The sequence below is a fragment of the Pelophylax lessonae genome, assembly GCF_965119305.1.
Source record: "Pelophylax lessonae genome assembly, chromosome: 2".
Lineage (NCBI taxonomy): Eukaryota > Metazoa > Chordata > Amphibia > Anura > Ranidae > Pelophylax > Pelophylax lessonae.
Window position 1 is genome coordinate 31,979,776 of NC_138769.1, and position 15,913 is coordinate 31,995,688.

The 15,913-nt window shown below is 46.5% G+C and overlaps 1 long non-coding RNA gene across 1 annotated transcript in view; it reads right to left on the minus strand.

Moving 5' to 3' along the window:
* The window catches only part of LOC309547544, a 73,286-nt gene that overhangs the window by 20,735 nt on the left and 36,638 nt on the right, over positions 1-15,913 (minus strand). Inside the window, exon 2 of the long non-coding RNA XR_014224972.1 lies at positions 14,645-14,735. This is a non-coding gene — a long non-coding RNA (uncharacterized lncRNA). The remainder of the gene's footprint in view (positions 1-14,644; positions 14,736-15,913) is intronic.

Consider the following 15,913-nt stretch of genomic DNA (forward strand, 5'->3'; position numbering starts at 1 on the left):
CCTGTACCATGCCCGCAGCCCCGCATTCTCCTGTACCATGCCCGCAGCCTTGCATTATCCTGTACCATGCCCGCAGCCTTGCATTCTCCTGTACCATGCCCGCAGCCTTGCATTCTCCTGTACCATGCCCGCAGCCCTGCATTCTCCTGTACCATGCCCGCAGCCTTGCATTCTCCTGTACCATGCCCGCAGCCCCGCATTCTCCTGTACCATGCCCGCAGCCTTGCATTCTCCTGTACCATGCCCACAGCCCCGCATTCTCCTGTACCATGCCCGCAGCCCTGCATTCTCCTGTACCATGCCCGCAGCCTTGCATTCTCCTGTACCATGCCCACAGCCCCGCATTCTCCTGTACCATGCCCGCAGCCCTGCATTCTCCTGTACCATGCCCGCAGCCCCGCATTCTCCTGTACCATGCCCACAGCCCCACATTCTCCTGTACCATGCCCGCAGCCCTGCATTCTCCTGTACCATGCCCGCAGCCCCACATTCTCCTGTACCATGCCCGCAGCCCCACATTCTCCTGTACCATGCCCGCAGCCCTGCATTCTCCTGTACCATGCCCGCAGCCCCGCATTCTCCTGTACCATGCCCGCAGCCTTGCATTATCCTGTACCATGCCCGCAGCCTTGCATTCTCCTGTACCATGCCCGCAGCCTTGCATTCTCCTGTACCATGCCTACAGCCCTGCATTCTTCTGTACCATGCCCACCCCCTACCCTGCAGGGCACTGTGGCACTATAGACAGTAGAAAGCCTGGTACGCTCATCTGCCCAGTGTCTACTGCTCTGTCCTGCTCCTGCTGTCATTCCGTACACACTCACACCCCTCTGACTGCTTTCATAGTCCTATAGAATGTGGGGGCCTCTTGGAGGGCGTGAATTTTTTTTTTTTTTTGGGGGGGGGGGGGCAGCATTTCATTCTCGGACCCAGGCAGCACAATGTCTTGGGCCAGCCCTGCTTAGGGGTTGATTTACTAAAACTGAAGTGTGCAAAATCTGGTGCAGCTCTGCATAGAAACCATTCAGCTTCCAGGATTTATTGTCAAAGCTTAATTGAACAAGCTGAAGTTAGAAACCGATTGGCTAGCAGCACAGCTGCACCAGATTTTGCATTCTCCAGGTTTTAGTAAATCAACCCCTAATGCCCCGTACACACGCACAGATTGTTGGCCAACCGGTCGGCCGTCTTTTGTCAGTGTTGTTTGTTGGTTGAAATGTGCTCTAGACTGCACACGAATTTTGTCGGCCAACAACAACCAACTTCAGAAGTGATGTCATGTGATGGTTTACTTTCCGTGTGTTTTTTCTTTTCTGAGCATGCCCAGTCTTGCTCATCTGGCTTTTGTCGGCCGAAATCGGTACTGACTGACGAACAATCGGCCGTTCTGGTGACGGCCAATAAAAATTTTATAGCCTGCACACCAGATTTTGTTCGGCCGAAAAGTCGCAGTCGGAAGCATCATACTAACAAGCCGATAATCGGCCGATCGGGCGGCGGCCGAAAATTCACGGCCAACAATCGGTACGTGTGTACGGGCCTTTTCGGCAGACAAAAATCAGATGAGCAAGAGTGGGCATGCTCAGTAAAGAAAAAACACACGAAAAGTCAAGCATCACATGACATCACTTCTGCAGTTGTTTTTTGTTGGCCAACAAAAGTCCAATGCAAGTCTAGGGCACATTTCAACCAACAAACACTGGACAAAAGACGGCCGATCGGTTGGCCAACAATCTGTGCGTGTGTACAGGGCCGGAGTGGGACTCATTTTCAGCCCTGGAGTTTCATGCCTTAGACCGGCCCACTTTAGTTCACGACTGACAATATTAAAATAATGTAATTAAAACCTCAGAATATAAGTTTGCAATGGCGCACTGTTCTCTACAGCCTTGTAATTCATTGTATTTTTTAAAAAATATCATCATTTACAATTCAGTGCAAATACAGTAGCCTTCTCCGCCATGGATTCCCCCAGATCCTTCCCCCCTAGTATGTATGATGCATGCATATTCTTAGCCCCCAAGTGCATAACTTTACATTTATCAACATTAAACCTCATGTGCCACATAGTTTTTTTTTTAATGTACAAAAATATCGGCCAAAGCCGATATTCAATGGCCAAAATATCGGTATCGGCAATAAAAAAACGATATCGGTCGATCACTAATTCATAGTGCTGCCAAAGCAGCCTATTCCATGTTTTAGCTTAGTATTAAAAATGAGATTAAACATTGCAGTGATATAAAGTGGGGAACTTTTGTAATCTGTTCTCCAGCTATAGCTCAAATAAAACCTCTACCCTGTACAAATTTCTAGAGAAATACACAGACATGCAACGATGTAGAATCCACAGATCACATTCAGTTTGGTGAAAGGTGACGGTTACATTCGGTCATGTATGGTCTATGTGCATTTGTTCAAGGACCTCAAAAGCACCTAAGCAGCGTCCATTGGAGGCTTTTTTCCAATTTTGCTTCAGTAAACTACCAAACCCTGCAACTGTACTGCAGTCAGAAATTAATTTACTTCACCTTAATCTGAATTTTATGTATTTCTAAGAATTATGCAAAAATCTAAGATTCATGCAAGCTCCCACATGGAACGCCTGCTTCTTGTTCTTGTACTGTGCAGTTATCTCAGGGACACCAAAATGAATGATGGCAACAAGAGGACCTTACAACTCAGGGGCAATATCTCCTTATTCAAGGCCATCCTTCACCTCACCCTCCATAAAATGCTAGTTAAAACTGCAAAAAAAAAAAAATATCCCCTAAATACCTGTAGGGAAAAAAAAAATTAGCCAATTTACTTACCTTTCCCCCCAGCTTCCTCCAGAGGTAGGAGGACATCATCTCCTTCAATTGAGGAATTTAAACCCTCTTCCACTATGAATGCTGGGCCCCTGCCTGTGTGTGCCTGATGTCACTGGTTGCTAGACACCAGGCGGATAGCAACCAGTTCAGGAATCACACAGTGTGCGTTAAATTCTGGGACACTGCTTTCTCCTGGAATAAAATTGCCTTCACTGTCATGCTTCATGACAACTTCCCAGATGTTGCGCCCGGTGCGGCCGAACCCCCTGCACCCAGTGCTGAGACAAGGTCATTCAGTGCCCAGGGCAAACATGACAAGCTGTGCCCCCCACCCCATCTATAGATAAGGCTAATAATGGTAGAAGGTTTGTTTCAGGCCGTAGGGAGGCGATACAACGGCTCCTTACCTCCTGTCAAATGCTCTCTGAAGAGCAATCTGCATGATGGTTGCTTTTCAGAGACCAAAACACGTGTGAACAAGCCCTTAATTATTTATTTTTTACAAATGTTTTACATTATTTATATTGTTTTGAGAATGTATATGTACAGTGTATATATATACTTTTTACATTTTTAACTGCCCTGTTGGGGGCTTTTATGAAATATCAGGGCTCTAAACAGACCCCAGATGTTTCACTTTTGAGATACCATGTGGTTTGGTGCATGTGTTAGCAGATGTGTGGGGTGCCATTACCAATAAATGGCACTGTCGCACGTCTACTAATGGACGATTTGTTTCTGTGTGTGTGTCAGGAAAGCCACAATCTTGTGACTGACATTCAAAGGTGAGAACTTTGCCTTATAGTGGGGTCACACCGGTGCGCTGCAGTTTGGTCACAGTGTGATTGTGTGTGCGTTTTACCTGGATTTTAGGTGCACTTCTATTGAATTCCATTACACAGTGCGTTTTCTGAAACTGCATCAAAGATGCAACATGCAGGACTTTGATGTACTTTCATGAAAACACACTTTGTAATAGAGATTCAATAGAAGTCCACCTAAAATCCAGGTAAAACGCACACACAATCACACTGTGACCAAACCGCAGTGCACAGGTTATTAGGGATAGGTATAGGGGGGGATAGGTATAAGGGGGGGATAGGTATAGGGGGTAGGTATGGTGGGGATAGGGGGGAATAGGTATAGGGGGATAGGTAAAGGGGGGGTGGGGATAGGAGGGATAGGTATAGAGGGGGGGAATAGGTATAGGGGGGATAGGTATAGGGGGATAGGGGGGAATAGGTAAAGGGGGGGTAGGGATAGGGGGATAGGGATAAGGGGGGAATAGGTATAGGGAGGGATAGGTATAGGGGGGATAGGGATAGGGGGGGATAGGGATGGGGGGGGGGCAGGTCTGGGTAATAAGAACATGTGTTAATGAAGAGCAGAGTGAAGGACTGTAGAGAAAGTGCTAATGCTGCATTTTAGGACAGGACTGGGTCAGATAAATGGCTGCTTAGATAGCCCAGAGTTGGGACCAGAGGCTTCAGGACATGCAGTGCAGATTTATGGAGTGGACAGCTGAAAGAAGATGGTGAAGGGTTAATGTGAACAGGACAGGAGAGAGGAGCAGAAGACTCAGTGCTGACTTACTATTGTGCAGGGAAGGTAGAGACACATGCTGCGGACAAAGTGAAAGTAAACAACCAGGAAGATTCAAGTGACCTGGCTGGGAAGAACAAGCTGACAGGGGGAGGGGAGCTTGTAAAGAGTAGAGTGATAAACAGCAGAAGAAGAGATAAGGCAGAGGTGAAGTGGATGGAATGAACAAGTCCGGGGATCATACATTGTACAGTGACAGGAGGGAGAATGACATTCACCCCTGTCAGGCAGGAGAAGGCAGAGGCTCCTAGTGTGTCCCCCCTTCATCACACATATGGACACGTCCAGGGCAGATGATACTTGTAACTTTTGGCAGTACACCGGCCCTGCCTGCACCCCAAATGGACCAGCCCATCTGGAATTCTCCAGATGCTCCCGATTAGCCAATCCGAGCCTGCGTGTGTACGAGGCTTAAAAAACTATAAAAAAGACGAAACGCATTAGGGAGTGACCACACAGCTATCACGAGCATTGTATGAGTTCGCTTCTCCCAGGGATTACCACAGGACAGTACAGTGGTAAGAGACGCCCACTTGGTTGATTCATTGTCATGCTTTTAACCACTTCTGGGGCAGAAGATTTTCCTCTTAATGACCAGGCCATTTTTTGAGATGCGGCACTGCGTTACTTTAACGGACAACTGCGCGGTCATGCGACGCTGTACCCAAACAAAAAAAATGGATGTCCTTTTTTCCCACAAATAGAGCTTTCTTTTGGTGGTATTTGATCACCTGTGTGATTTTTTTTTTGCACTATAAACAAAAAAAGAGCGACAAAAAAAAAAAAAAACAACAATATTTTTCACTTTCTGCTATATAACATTCCCAAAAAAAAAAATTAAGAATCACATTTTCCATCATTTTAGGCCAATTTGTATTCTGCTACATATTTTTGGTAAAAAAAAAAAAAAAAAATCCAAATAAGAGTATTTTTAATTGGTTTGTGCAAAAGTTATCGCATCAACAAACTAGGGGAAAGATTTATGTCATTTTTATTCATTTATTTATTTTTACTAGTAATGGCGGAAATCAGTGATTTTTAGCGGGACTTCGACATTGCGGTGGACAGATTGGACCCTTAACTGACATTTTTGACACTTTTGGGGGGACCAGTGACATTACTACAGTAATCAGTGCTAAAAATATGCACTGTTACTGTAATAATAACACTGGCAGGGAAGGGGTTAACCCAAGGGCGATCAAAGGGTTAAATTACATTTGAGCCTAGGAGGTTTTTTTTAACTGTGTGGGGGATGGGCTTATGGAATCAACACAGAGACCTGTGTTCCTAAATAGGAGGAACAGAGGAGCTCTGCATTGATTCCTGAGAGAACAACAGACCGCCGTTCTCTCTTCGCAGGGATTGATCGCGGGTGCCTGGTGGCAATCGTGGCAACCGGCCCACGGATCAGCTTCTCTGCTGTGACGTGCCTCCAGGATGGCTCCTGCTAACCGCCATATAGGTACGGCGAGTCGCAGGAACCTGCCGACCTGCCGCCGTATATCGATGGTAGCCGGTCGGCAAGTGGTTAAACTGGTTGCATTGTGTAAGCATAACTATGTAGCGGGGTTTATTTACAATAAACATTTATACAATGTGATTCTTTTACTAGCATATGTGTTATTTAGTTTCTTTTGTGTATAGTAGCTGCTGGTGATTTTTGATCTTATCATCATTGCATAAGCGCAGGGTGGGGGTATTTAATACATCTAAGTACCTTTTTCCTAAATGATATACAGCTGTCACATGACCCAGCTCTCTCCCAGCCTGTCTGCAGGGAAACATAAGCAGGAGGAGCTTCTAGATCTCTGCTGCTGGCCACATGTTCAAAAAAAAAAAAACAGCTTTTAGAATACAGAGTAAATAATATCAATAAACTGTTTTAAATAGTCTTACCAATACACTGCTAAGGCCCCGTTCCCATACAAGCGACGCTACTTCCCGGGGCGACCTCCGAGGTCGCGGTGCGAGCAGCGCGCCGCGACCTCGGAGTGGCCGGCACGGACTTCATAACATTGAAGTCTATGACGGTCGCCTCCAGGTCGCCCCAAAGAAGCTCCGGACCCTTTTTCTAAGTCGGAGCGACTTGTGTCGCTCCTATTAGAACGGGTCCGCAGCTTCCCTATGGAAGGCGACCTACGGCGACCTGTGAGGCAACCAGGTCGCCCCACAGGTCGCCTTAGTGTGAACGGGGACTAAAAATGAAAGGAACATTTTTGTAGCACTCTCCCAGGTAGGTGCTAGGCAAACTATAAAGGGGGGCCTTGTCTGCTTATCAGATGGGCCTTGATTGTTCAGCTAGGCTGTCATGTGTTCTCAGGTGTGACTGTTGAGCTTGGGGAGTCTCCCCACTGTGTCCAACGGGGGCTCTCATTGGACAGTGGAGGAAACCTAACCAATAGCACACCTGGGCTTGTATCTATCCCAGAGGGCAGAATATGCCGCAATGCATCCTGGGAAGGGGTATAAGTTTGAGGGGAGCACATGACAGAGCATCTTTGGCAGGAGGGAAGTGACGGCTGTCTCTCCTCCTGTCAGCATGGAACGGATGTCCTAGGCAGTTGGCCTAAGAGGACAGAGGGTTGAGCTGAACTGCAGAGAGGGATCCAAGTGCTGAGGACCAAGCGGAGCTGTGGGGGCCAGAGTTTCCAAGAAAGCAGTGTCGTGAGTACTGTAAACTGCCCCGGGGTCTGCCTAGGATAGGGGACCACTCCGGAAGGTCAGAGGGATCCGGGAGCCAGTTAGCCTGCATAGAAGATTAGAAAGGGGGTGCCAGAATTTAAGCCCTGAAGAGCAAAGGGGGTGCCAGAATTTAAGCCCTGAAGAGCAAAGGGGGTGCCAGTGTGGGCCCCCGAAGAGTTAAGAGTTGCAGCAGTATTCACAGTTAAGCTACCTCAGCCGGGAGGGCTAAAGGGAGCAGTGCAAAGGACTTTTGTATCACTGGAGAGTGTCAGAAGTCAGTTCAAGTTCACAGACAGCAAGTCAGAGCTAAGTAGTGCCAACGGACGTTGACCAGCATTCAGCCAGCGTCAAGTCAGCGTCAAGAGGCATTTTTCTCAGTGTCCTATTTTATTGTGTATAGTTGAGCCAGAGGAGTATCCCACTCATGCCCTTCTCCCATCCAAGTTCCTAAATAAATACAAAACCAAAGATGCTGGTGTTCCGTGAAAAAACCATACCCGTGAGAAAACCATACCCTCGTCACTTCTGGAGGGTATGGATTTCTCACGGTACTTTAACTTGCGGCGGTTACATTATAACAGCTCCTCTGCATCATGGCTCATGTCCGCTCCTTCCCCTGTCACTTCCCTGATCTCCGTTAATAAATATAAAAGCGGATCACGGAGCACAGATACACCCGCCGCCGCTTTTATATTTATTAGGGGAGATCAGGGAAGTGACAGGGAGAGGAGAGGAGATGATTGATGTTGCAGCAGAACTGTTTTAATGTTACCGCCGCAAGTATTAGTGCCGTTAACATATCATACCCTCCGAGCATGCGCACTTGTTAACTTCTTTCTTGTGCAATCACGTCTCCGGGGCTCTGAGCATGCGCTCTGCTGCGCTGCTCTGCTGTTTCAGACCGGAAGTGACGAGGGTATGGTTTCTTCACGGGGTATGGTTTTTTAACGTTACACCGGGCTGTTTCTTGTCTCAGTGCTTACACTTGGAGAATATGCTTAAATGTGCTGTTGCTGCTAGCGGTAACCCTGGGGGACCCACATCCAGCACAATGGCTGGGAATCCTGCTGCACTTTGAAAACACATCTGATCTCAATGGGGAAAAATCTCATGCTGAATATCTATACTGGTATGGACTGGGTAATGTGTTAGGATCTATACTGGTATGGACTGGGTGATGTGTTAGGATCTATACTGATATGGACTGGGTGATATGTTAGGATCTATACTGGTATGGACTGGGTAATGTGTTAGGATCTATACTGGTATGGACTGGGTAATGTGTTAGGATCTATACTGATACCCCGTGCTTGTATGCATGCCTGACAACATCAGGGCATGCTAATTAGAAGATGGATGGTGTCCTGGGGTATTTCCTCCCAGATCTGGACCAGGGCATCACTGAGCTCCTGAACAGACTGAGGTGCAACCTGGCGGCATCAGATGGACCGAAACATAATGTCCCGGAAGTGTTCTATTTAGGTCAGGCGAGCGTGGGGGCCATTCAATGGTATCAATTCCTTCATCCTCCAGGAACTGGCTGCATACTCTCGGCACATGAGGTTGGGCATTGTCGTGCACCAGGAGGAACCCAGGGCCCACTGCACCAGCGTAGGGTCTGACAATTGATCTAAGGATTTCATCCCGATAATTTATGCCATCGCAACGCTTGCAGGGAGGGAACCGGAAGGCAAGTGCCGGCATCTGCCAAGCACAGAGCGGGGAGAGAGTGTGAGGACGGCGGGAGGACAGCGGGGGATCACAGGAAAGGTGAGTGTGCTTTTGGGGTAATTAACCTCCCTGGCGGTATCCCCGAGAGTGGCTCGGGGTTACTGCTTTTGGTACTGAAAGTTAACCCCCTCTCTGGGATACCGCCAGGGAGGTTAATAAAGGAATTGTCAAAATTGGCCCCATACTCATTCACATGGGGGGGGGGGGAGATCTGAGTACCCCCTTTGGTAAAGGGGGCTTCAAGATTCTGATAAGCCCCCTGCCCGCAGACCCCCACAACCACCGGCCAGGATTGTTGGGGGTGACGCCCTTGTTCCCATCAACATGGGGACAAGGTGCTTTGGGGTTGGGGGGCAGAGCCCCTCTGCCCCAAAACACCCACCCCCATGTTGAGGGCCTGAGGTCTGATATGGTTCAGGAGGGAGGGCTTCTTGCTTCTCCCCCCCCCCCCATTTCTAACCTGCCAGGGCTGCATGCTCGGATAAGGGTCTGGTATGAATTTTGGGGAAGACCCCACGCCATTTTTTAAAAACAATTTTGCATGGGATTCCCCTTAAAATTCATATCAAACCTGTTTTTTTTTTCTTTAATTTTTTTTTTTCAATAGCTGGGCGGAGGCAATTGAAACTGTGAGTCGTTTTAAATGAGATTTAACTCTTTTTTTTCTTTAGAAATTCCAGTTTTCATGCAGCATGTTCAATGCATGCTTCAGATGTGCCATTTTACAGGCAGACTAAGGAGACCCCCCAGGCACTGTATTTAAAGGATTTTTTCTTTTTGTTGTTGCACTTTAAGCATCACAAAAATTACTACTCCTGAAAAAACTATCCTTTTCAAACATTTTTTTGCATTGACACATGTCCCCCAGGGCAGTACCTGAACCCCCATACCCAGTGGTGTATTTAGGTTTTGTGCTGCCCTAGGCCAGACTAAACTCCTGCACCCCCTAATTTAACTACAACCCACCCCTTCCTGTGAAGGCCACACCCCTTCATGTTTCAGACCCACCTTGTCATCTGTAAACCACACCCCTTACTCTTTAGGCTCCACCTTTTCCTCTTAGAGTTCCATCTCTTCCTCTCTGTACATTAAAAGTGGCTACAAAGTGCCTATTTGTATATTTTGTTGTTTTGTATGGGTACGTCATTTCGCGGGAGCGCTCCTGGGGGCAAGCTTGCGCTCTTGGGAGCCCCCGCTAGGCAGCGGGGATGCCAATCCACAAGGCCTGTGGCTGCAATTGCCGCCAGGCCCCCGTGATCGCTCCACGCTGAGAGAGAAGGACGGTCAGCTGTTGTACACGTGGCAGACTGTTGTTCACGCTTCCACCCCCACTCGTCAGCAGGGACTCTGATGCATGGGGCAGGCGGCTCCGATTGCCGCCTGACACACGCGATCATTCCCCGCTGAGAGAGAAGGACGGTCAGCTATTGTAAACACAGCTGACCGTTCTTCTCCCTGGAATGATCACAGAGCGCCTGTGATCCTCCTATTTAGGATCACATGTCTCTGTGGTCATTTCACAAGTCCCCCCCCCCATACAGTTAGAAAACACCCCCTAGGCTCACATTTAGCCCCTTGATCACCCCTGGGTTAACCCCTTCCCTGCCAATGTCATTATTACAGTAACAGTGCATATTTTTCGCACTGATTACTGCAGTAATGTCACTGGTCCCCCCAAAAGTGTCAAAAATGTCAGTTAGGGGTCCGATCTGTCCGCTGCAGTCCCGCTAAAAATCACAAATCGACACCATTACTAGTAAAAAAAAAAAAATGAAATAAATGAAAAAATGACATAAATCTTTCTCCTAGTTTGCAGACGTGATAACTTTTGCGCAAACCAATTAAAATACGCTTATTGGGATTTTTTTTTTTACCAAAAATATGTAGCAGATAACAAATTGGCCTAAAAGGATAACAAATTTATATTTTTTAATTTTAAATAACAAAAATGAATAAAAATTGCAGAGGTTATCAAATACCACCAAAAGAATGCTCTATTTGAGGGAAAAAAAGAAGAAATTTTTTAGGGTACAGCGTCGCACAACTGCACAATTGTCCGTTAAAGTAATGCAGTCCTGAATTGCAAAAAATGGCCTGGTCATTGAGGGGGAAAATCTTCCAGTCCAGAAGTGGTTAAAGCTTGGAGCACTTTGCAGTACATGAACTTTCACTGCCTGTGAACTGTTAAATGCGTTTGCATTGGTTTCAGCATGCATAGAGAACTTTGTACACGCTGAAACCAATGCAAACTCATTTAACAGTTCACATGCAGTGAAAGTTCATGTACTGCAAAATGCTCCATATTTGTTGAAAACATATTTCCTGCAAAAATGTAATGGAATTATTAATTTATAATTGTAGCAATAGCAGTGGGTGGTAACCTAAAATCGTGATTCTTGCCTGCTGTCGGATGTCCTGGCCTGGTTGGGGGTTCCCTTTTCCTCCTCTCTCTCCTCCTCCTCGACATAGATAGACCCCGCCCCGGGGAGAAGTTAGACCCTCTTACACGCCGCGCGGAGGTTGGGTAGGTGGGGCATTAGGTTCCGCCCCCACCCACTCATTGAAGTGCAGCCCGTCTGGCCACTCACTGACGCTCTATGGGGGCAACAGTCCCTCCCTCCCTGGCAAATATGTACGCCCCTCAGTGCTGGGACAAGGCCATCCAGCGCCCTGGGCAAAGATGGCAAACTGCGCCCCCCCCATGTGTATTCACAGTTTACATCTCGGTGTCAGTGTGACACCCGCTGGAAGTGAAGGCAGCTTCTTTTTCATCTTGTCTACAGTCATGTGATATGTCACATGATAAGACAGTCTGCCCTCACTCTATAGTGGCACTGCGCTGAGACTGAGGCATTGCACGCAGTTCCGGGGAGGTTGCAGTGTGGCCTTGAACAGGTTGCCTTCAGCAGATGGTAGTGCATGCTGAAAGTGACGGGCAGTATAATTCCTGCCACTGCTGCAAATCAAAATATTGCAGCAGTGGCATCTGTAAACCTCTAGCTGCTGCCACTGCAGCTTAAATGGCAGGAGTGATACGGAGCTGTAGTATGAGGCTCAGCAGCATGTTTTATTGCCCGCCAACCGCAAGTGTTAATGAGCACATGGCTAGGTTCACTTCACACTGTTACAGGTGGTTGCATGTGCGGGACAGCGTGTAAATGGCACCCACAACCACCTGCAGGAAAAATTCCCTGCTCTTTTACAGATGCACAAGGCTGCCATTTATTCTTATTGGCACCCCCACTTATCTGAAAATGCAGCATGTTTCTTGGTGCGGGAAATTGCATGGTGCTTTTGCACCATGCGATTTCCCTGTGGCTGCATTTTCATAAAGGTGCAGGGACCTGTTTCCTGTGTTTCCTGCAGGTACAGTAGTCAATTTAAAAAAATGTGCTGCTGTGCCTGCACAAATGTGAGTCACAGCAAACGCATTAGTGTGAACATGACATAATAGTCACCTAAAAGGAAAATACATACAGCAAGGTGCCTCCAACATATTTTACTTAATAGCACAAAGTCACTTTATAAAATACTTCTGCTGAGTACTCCCCTATTTATCAATCATATACACAGTGCTCAGATGAAAAGAGCAGAACATCCATGCATTGTACCTGTAATTCATCAGAGTTCTTGGGTTTAATCTGGGCTGCTGGGCATCTTCTGTCTGCTTCTGTCCCCATCTGAGTGTCAGCCTGCCCTCCACCTGCATTGCTTTAGTATCCTTAGCTCTGCCAGGTTGAGTCCTGACATTTTCTTCATCTTCTGCCGGCCTCTATCCCCGCCCACCATGTATAGCACTTCCCTACACCATTAACTACAGGTCTGTTAGGAGGTGGGCGGGGACAGAAGATGCAGAAAACGCCGGGACTCAATCTGGACAGACCTAAGAATTGTAAAGCAATGCAGGTGCTGGGCGGGCTGATGGTCGGGGACAGAAGCAGACAGAAGATGCTGGGACTAAACCCGAGCACTAAGCATTCAAAGGCCTTGCAGGTGGTGCTCACATTATTAGCACTTCACCTCCGCTGTGCCCTGTCTCCCGCCCACCCCTTGTACCAGCCCTGACGCCCCTTCACTGAAAGCTGGAGACTGTGTGTGTGGGAGGAGGCGGCGGGAGGCAGGCATGGACCAGGGGAGCAGACAATGCGGCAGGACTCGGCACACAAAGTGACGGGAGCACTGCGGACAAGCAGACGGCCTCACAGAGCGGGGGCGGCAGCTTTTTTGCCCCCTCCGCAAAGTGCCGCCCTAGGCCTTGTTGGCCTAGGCCAAAATACAGCAGTGCCCATACCCCTTTTATGGCCAATAACTTGCATATAAGGCTTTTTTTAAACCAATCACGGGGGGGGGGGGGGGGGGTGGAGCTTTGTCTGACCATTGCCATAGTTATCGCATAGTTATCTCAAGCTTGGACCAGTACTTAGTTACCGCATGTATTTATTTATTTGCTTTTGTGAATTGACTTTAATGCTTTTTTCTGTGGTATTTGGTGTTGGCGCTAGATACCGCATACGAGCAATAATGAATTGACATTTTCATTATTGCATGCATTAAGTGGTCACGAGACCATCCTAACGCATGCAATAACCTTTAGTGAATTATGCCCATTTTTAATTTTTATTTAAAGCAAACAAGGTGTGAACATGGGGGTATCCTAATGTGTGTTTTTTGTGAGAGATCCATCCTTTATATAGGTGGTGGGTGGCTTTGTGTTCATTTTTTGATACTATCTATTTAATTCTATGTAAGGATTGTGGTTTGTTCTAATTAAAAATCTTGTCGGTGCTCCATTACTTCTTTTCTTTCCTTGATGTGTTAGTTCTGCTGTCTTGTTAGCTCACACAGAGTGCTCTGGGAATCCTTTGTCTCTTGCTCTCTCTCTCTCATTCCCTATCTCTCGCTTGCTTTCCCTCTCTAAATAGATCTATATCTATGTATCTACATCTATGTAGACCCCCCACCCCATTCAACCTCTGCAGCAATGCTGGCAGCACTCATACATCTATTTCCTATAGACAACCTCTGGATATGATGCTGAGCACCTGCACTCAACTTCTTTAGTCGACTATGGCAAGGCCTGTTCTGAGTGGAACCTGTCCTGTTAAACCTCTGTATGGTCTTGGCCACTGTGCTGCAGCTCAGTTTCAGGGTCTTGGCAATCTTCTTATAGCCTAGGCCAGTGATGGCAAACCTTGGCACCCTAGATGTTTTGGAACTACATTTCCCATGATGCTGATGCACACTGCAGTGTATTTGAGCATCATGGGAAATGTAGTTCCAAAACATCTGGGGTGCCAAGGTTGGCCATCACTGGCCTAGGCCATCTTTATGTTCTTTTTTTCAGATCCTCAGAGAGTTCTTTGCCATGAGGTGCCATGTTGAACCTCCAGTGACCAGTATTAGAGAGTGAGAGCGATAACACCAAATTTAACACACCTACTACCCATTCACACCTGAGACCTTGTAACACTGACGAATCACATGACACCGGGGAGGGAAAATGGCTAATTGGAACCAATTTGGACATTTTCACTTAGGGGTGTACTCATTTTTGTTGCCAGCGGTTTAGACATTATTGGCTGTGTGTTGAGTTATTTTGAGGGGACAGCAAATTTACACTGTTATACAAGCTGTACACTCACTACTTTACATTGTAGCGAAGTGTCATTTCTTCAGTGTTGTCACATGAAAGATATAATAAAATATTTACAAAAATGTGAGGGGTGTACTCACTTTTGTGCAATACTGAACATTATAAATATGTCATCAGTTTAAAAACATACAAAGTTAAGACAATGAATATTGTGAAAACTTACCAGAGAGAGTCAGTTCAAGCAAAAACCACGAAGTGACCAGAATGAGCAGATACCATGGTTGCCCCATTTTCATGCGATTCGGATCTTTTATCTGTTTGTTTTGTGTTAGAAAGATAATGCATTTTAAAACTATGTAGAAAACTTTGCATACTTATTGACATGTTTAGATACACTAATATGGCCAAAAGTGTGTGCATCCTTGATCACACCATCAGTACATGAGCTTGTTGGATACCCCATTTAAAAAGCATGGGTATTAACCACTTGAGGACCAGGCCTAATTCTGACACTTGTTTACAAGTTAAAATCAGTAAATTACTTAGAACCCCAACATATATTTTCTTTAGCAGAGACCCTAGAGAATAAAATGGAGATCGTTGTAATCCTTTATGTCACACCGTATTTGTGCAGCGGTCTTGTAAACGCAATTTTTTCTACAAAAATACACTTTTGTTTAGTTAAAAATAAGAAAACATTAAAGTTGCCCCAATTATTTTCTATAATGTGAAAGATGATGTTGCGCATGCTCGTGGAATGGCGACAAATATTGGTCCTTAAAAACCTCCATAGGCGATGCTTTAAATATTTCTATAGGATACCAGTTTAGAGTTACAGAGGAGGTCTAGGGCTAGAATTATTGCTCTCTCTCTAACGATCGTGGCGATACCTCACATGTGCAGTTTGAACACCGTTTATATACTGTATACGGGTGCGACTTGCGTATGCATTCGCTGCTGCACACGAGCTTAGAGGGACAGAGCACTTTAAATTTTTTTTTTTTCTTATTTATTTTTCCTTTTATTGTTTATTTTTGACCCTTTATTTATTTTTTTTATCACGTTTATTCCTACTGCAAGGAATGTAAACATCCCTTGTGACATAAGCAGGACAGGTCCTCCTTAATGTGAGATCTGGGGTCAAAAAGACCTCACATTTCACATCTACACTTAAAAGCATAAAAAAAAAATAATATTTTTTTTCGACCTTTAAGGCCGTTGGGCAGAAGCAAAGTATGACGTAGCTCTGGTCCTCCAAGGCCATAGAGTCGAGTGGGGGCCATCTTGCCCTCACTTGACTTTCTGCTTGGGACACAGAAGGACCCGATCGTTTTCCCCGCTACCGACGGCTCTGGTAAGCGGGGGAAATGACCGGAAAGCGGCGGGGGGGGGGGGGGGGGTCTACGCTCCACTTTTATCTGAATCTGCCGATGGGACCACTTTTATCTGAAAGAGAACTGCCGGCCATGTGGAAAAATACCAGGGTTATGGC